Raw genomic sequence first — 6,000 nt, 5'->3', positions numbered from 1 at the left:
TTGTATTTTAATCACATGGTAGATCATGTATCTTCCTATCAAGTCCTACTATTTCTACCAAGTTTTTCCCAGCCCATGTCTCTCCCACCTACTAGGTTTAATGTTTGAAACACCCAGTTGAGCATTTATCCCCCAAAAGGTCTCCTATTGACTTCTAGATGCTGCAAACCCTGTCAATTTCATAAGTGTGCAAAGAGTGTCAATTAAGCAAGACCACCAGTTCATTTTGGAGGATAACGATCATGTCTTCTGTTTTCCTGTATCCTCCAAAATATGGACAAAAGGTAAAAGTCCTAGAATTGGAACAAAAACATTTGATCTCCCAATTCAAAATCAATACTCAGGACTATTTATACACCCAAAATATAAATGTGATAATTTAGCCACTTAAATTGAGCCATGCCTTATTACTGATTTTCCTTCAGGTTGCTCTTTATGCAGAATATTTTGGAAGTAATCTTCTATGACCTGATCAGTTAGACATATTTTTAAATACGGATAGTAGACAGGATACTGTGTATGATATCTATTATATACAAAACATCACATTAATAAGCACATATGCTAAAGATGAATGAGATGACTAGCTAGTTTGAAGTACAGTATCAATCTGATTCTGAGACAATACTCCTTATCGGGTGGCCAGGGTTGGGGATGAGAATGGCAGGGGTTGTGGGATGTAGACTGGACAGGCTGTTGCCATCAAAGTGAATCTGTGGATAGCGAATGTCACTCTTCCTGCTTTGATGACATCCAGAGATTCTCTAATTTAGACTTTCCAGATTTAGGTATATCCAATTTAGGAGATACCTAAATATTGTACAAGACATACTTATGTATAAAAAGTTATTTATTGTTTATCTGAAATTCGAATTTAACAGGGAGTTCTATATTTTTTCTGGCAACCCTAAGTATCTCAAAAGGTGTTATGAAACTCTAATAACATTCATTCTCATTCTTTTAATTTTTGAAACTAAGCATATGCTATATAGGTGCAACTTGCAAAGAGAGGATTAAAGATTAACAGAAAATCAAATGAATAGTGTTAGGATATTAATTTTAATAGACTAAGTTTTATGAGGTCAAGAAACTTGACTATCATGCTCACTGATGTAACTCCACTCAGAGCAATGTTCTAGGGAATGGTAAAGGCTAAATAATTTTTGAGTGAAAAATAACAGAAATACATATCTTAATTTTTTAGAAAATGCAAATTCATCTCTTTTATCATCAGTAATAAATGGTTGGCTAGTTCATTCTTTTAGTTACCTCAGCTAAAATAACTTGGCAGCAGCTACTGATGAAGCTGAAGTCCACAAACTGGCTTTGGCCATAATCCAGATATCTTGCCAGGTGTAGACAAAATGTACATGGAGCCCTGTTTATAAAAACACAAATATGGGCACCTTTAATAATAATTTGTACACTTTCATTCTTTCCAGCTTATAAACTCACTAGACAATAGAAATTTAGGTCCACTCTGATTTTTTGCATATTAATTTTACAAAAGGAAAATAGCTTTTACAGTCCACCTAAAGGCATTTATTAGAAGATAGCCTCATTATTCTTGGGATTTCAGTAACAAGATAAGTGAGGTTAAAAAGGTAGAAGAAGTCATAAGGGAAGGATCTGGCAATTTCCAGAAAGAAAAAAGAAAGAAGAAATTTTAAGAGGGAAAGATAGTTTTTAAGTATATATAAATAAGGAAATATATGTGAATAAAAAATAGAAACGTGGTGATAATGAAGAAATACTGTACTATTTAGAGAATATTTAGAGAAAAGAAAAAGGGAGCTCTTAACAAAAGACCAATTAATAGAATGAATAAATTAATACTATGAAATAGGAGTAGATTTTCTGACCTCACATATGTTTAATATATTTCTTCTTTGCCAAAATGAATTATTCAGAGCCCCAGCTTATCTGAAGCATACATTTCTTGTCTGTTATGTTGGTAAGAAAATGGCTTTGAAGCAATTGACTAATTAATATTATTGAATACAGTAAACACAGATTTTATTTAATTGTTTGATACAAATGAAAACATTAAATGACTGCAATCAAGTTTAGAGATGGGCAAAAATGTTTTTGATAAGCAAAAGCACATATATATGTGCAGAGTTGCCTTTGTCCTGCTTCTTGCATCGGCCAGATCTTCGAAGTGATGTGTGAGTGAACCACTTGGTAGATCTATGAATGGAAGAAAACTAAAGACATATACCAAAAAATAAAAAGATGGTCCTATGGAGTGTGGTTGTTCTAACACTGAAGTTACAGAGAGCAGCTTAGTTTGTCAAAGTTAGACAATCTCTTTTTGGAGGAATCTTCTCTCAGCACACTAGGTAAAAGACATGTTTCTTTAGCCCTCCAAAAATACCTAACATTTATAAGGCATAATTGCATGTTTTGCTTAAGAAAAAAAGTCCAATTTTTAGGTAAAGCCAATAATAAAGTGAGAGTAGCTGAAATAGCCCTGCAAAAATGCTAGAAAGGAAAAGAGATCTATTATGTCAAGTAAACAAATGGGAAGCATAACATTTCAGATTTTTTTCTTTTTATAATGAATTCATGGAAATAATTACCTTTTGTCTACATTCTAAATTCACATCTCATCTTCATGGGAGACTAAAACTTTCTAGATTGTCACTGAGGTTGAATAGCATTTACTTACGCAGAGAACCATACAATGCATACCAGTTCACAAGATAAAAAATATGCAAAACCAGTAAGACCTCCTTATTTTGAATTAGTAAGAAAACCATTCCAAACAAGTGGAGAAAAGCCACCCTCAGTTATAAAATATCCTTAGAGCAAATTTCATAGGGATACAAAAATTAAAATTAAGCTAAGAAGCTTATGGACAATTACAGTGTAAGTCTTTTGAATATATAGGCAACCCTCCCATTGCACATTTCCAGTATGCACAAATTTTAGTTATTACAAAGTAGCTGAATAGTGCTAGGCTCCCAAAAATATTCCTATTTCAGTTACCATAATATATTAACTGGGTGTAGTTGCATAACTATTACAGTTCATGCACACACAGCAAACCATGTAGCTGTGTTGCTTCCTTGTCTCCCAGTGATAAACTCACATGACATTTTACAAAAATGCAAGAGAGAACTGGCCAAGAAAGACGAAAGTGCACAAATAAATGTTACTGATAACACTGGAAGCAAAATTCGAATCCGTTGCAAATGTAACTATAGAAGAAAGAGCAGACAGTGAGAATGTTGACACTGCTGACCTTTTAGAGACTCTAGAGAAGGCAAATTTATCCATGTAAGTGAGGAAAGTGATTGTGACTAAAAGGATGAAGATGTCCCAGAGGTAGTGATGCTAGCCAAAACAAATAAACAAACAAAGCTTCACATTAAAGGAATTCTCGGAGATATTTCACAACATTTAAAAGCATAGAGGATAAAATGTTGGAAGTAGATACAAATGTGGAAAGGAATATGAAAAGTCAGAGTGGATCTGTGGATTTATTTTAGCTACCTAAAGCTGACTGTAAAGGTTGAGAGCTTTGCAAAGTTCTCCCTATCTTTCTCATGTTAATGGAAATTAACATTTCCATTTCGTGACTACTTTCCACAATGATTGCCTTTTCTGTACCCTTCCCACCTTCTCTAGAGTGTTAGATCTCCCCCAGCTAGGATGAGATCATTTCCCTGAAAGTCTATCTCTCGAAATCCAACCTAAAATTTTAGACTTCCACTTAATGTAGGCCTATCTTTGATTTATGCAACAATAACCTTTATATTTGCTTTAACCAAGCGGAATGTAGGTCGTCATTTTTTTCCCCATGAATCTCAGTCTAGTCAGTATCTTCCATGAACTCAACCCCAAGCTCACACATGTATGCCACACTCAGGTTCTTACCAATCACAGACCTCAGATTAAACTATGTTAGTACTTCCTGTCAAAGTAGTGTACATACTTCTCATATCATATTTATGTCTGCCAACAATATACTAGGAGATAGAATCAGTAATAAAGAATGAGAAAAATAACTGATTTTGCAGAAAGTATCAGGTAGAGAAAAGGAACATACCTTTTAGGTCATCATCTATCCTGGGAGAATTTGTATGAAGCCAATATCTCCAGTGTAGAGGTGAGATTTTCACGAAAGAATTCAGCACGTTCCCCGTTAATGTGGATAATGACTTGGAAAAAAAATTGTTTAAAAAAATTCATTTGGCCGGGCACCGTGGCTCAAGCCTGTAATCCCAGCACTTTGGGAGGCCGAGGCGGGCGGATCACAAGGTCAGGAGATCCAGACTATCCTGGCTAACATAGTGAAACCCCGTCTCTACTAAAAATACAAAAAATTAGCGGGGTGTGGTGGCAGGTGCCTGTAGTCCCAGCTACTCGGGAGGCTGAGGCAGGAGAATGGTATGAACCCGGGAGGTGGAGCTTGCAGTGAGCCGAGATCGTGCCACTGCACTCCAGCCTGGGCAACACGGCGAGACTCCGTCTCAGAAAAAAAAAAAAAAAAAAAAAAAAAAAAATTCATTTGCTCTCATTCTCTAGCTAAGAAATGACAACAAAAGAAGGTTTGATGAATAAGAAGGTTGGCACCTATAATTTAGTTTCATTGGAATACTAACTGATCAGTTCTTCACTCTTGTTTTTGAAGTTTTATGAAAGCTTTATGAAGCTTTATGAAATCACATGGAGTATATTGCTTTGTCATTCTACTTAGTGCCAAAATAATAGTAAAAAAAAACCCCTGCATTCAACCTCTTCTCTTCTGCTTCTGGACAAGCACTCCTTTCTCAGGAGTTCCTGACTCTGTTTGCTGATAGTGAAGAGAGAGTGGCAATGAACTCTATCTGATAGTCTGGGGTAAACTCTGTTGCAGAAGCCCTGAGGCTGGCACCAGAATCAATGACTCTTTGTTTCTAGTGGGCTGGTGACTGATGCCTGCCTCATCAGTCCAGTCTCCCAGGAAAAGCATTTCCAGCTTCTTCACCCTATCCTCTGAGAATTCAATCATGTCTGAGGCACACCTCTCATGTGCCAGGCCCACACAATGGAGCTTTCTGTGCCAGAAGCAATGTCAGCTTCATCTTTTTGTCAGGGTGTGGTGAACCTGACTCATACATTGATGTAGTCAACTCATATGGTGACAGGAATCTATAATAGCATGTCTTCTAAAGTGACTTATATGACTGCATTAATTTATATAATTGTACAAGAGGAGAACCATGTCTTTTTCTTCTTTGTGTCCTAATATCTAGCACAGTGAGTGCCTACAACATATATAAGCTCTTACTAAATGTTATACTAAACTGTACACTTTTTATTTGTTTGCTGTTTCTCAGGACTGGCCCTTGCAATTAACTTTCGATCAATGCAAGTGCTGTGAGAACTGGAACCAACTTGGGCAGAGTAGGCAGGCAATAAATAATTGCATTGATCAAATCATTCCTCTTACCATTCTGTATATATGACAGGACTATTTTTATTTCCAAGCTGTTCCATTTAAACAAATAGCATCTTCACTCTCCTCCTGTCCTGTTCATTCTATTTAAAACAACTACTTAGCTTTTCTTGCTTAATGTTACTAAAGCAAAAGTGGTTGATTGAATGGTGCCACTGTTACTTTTATATACAGAGAACTTGCCATTGGAAGTTCTAGACAAAGCTTAGATTCCTGGCATAATAGGTTTTATTCATTTTACAAGGTGATCTGGCAAAAACGGAGGCAGCCATCCTGAATACCATTACTAGGTACTTGCCTACAGGGTCTCATTCAGGATGTGCTCTTTCCAAATGTTAAGAAATATACTGAGGCAGTGGCATTTAAATATTTGCCCTGAGATACTATCAAATATATCCAGATGAAGACATTCAGCAGCAGTGAATAAGGCTATCCATTTCCCTATTGTTTCTGCCAATGAGGAACAGATGAGTGGTTCTATCTTTTTATTAGTGAGTAAAGAAATGCCTTCTAAAAATCAAATAATAAAAAAGAGTTGTAAATCTCTTTTAAAA

This window comes from Nomascus leucogenys, chromosome 7b (genome assembly GCF_006542625.1).
Source record: "Nomascus leucogenys isolate Asia chromosome 7b, Asia_NLE_v1, whole genome shotgun sequence".
Taxonomy (NCBI): domain Eukaryota; kingdom Metazoa; phylum Chordata; class Mammalia; order Primates; family Hylobatidae; genus Nomascus; species Nomascus leucogenys.
Note: the sequence above shows the minus strand (reverse complement) of the source record.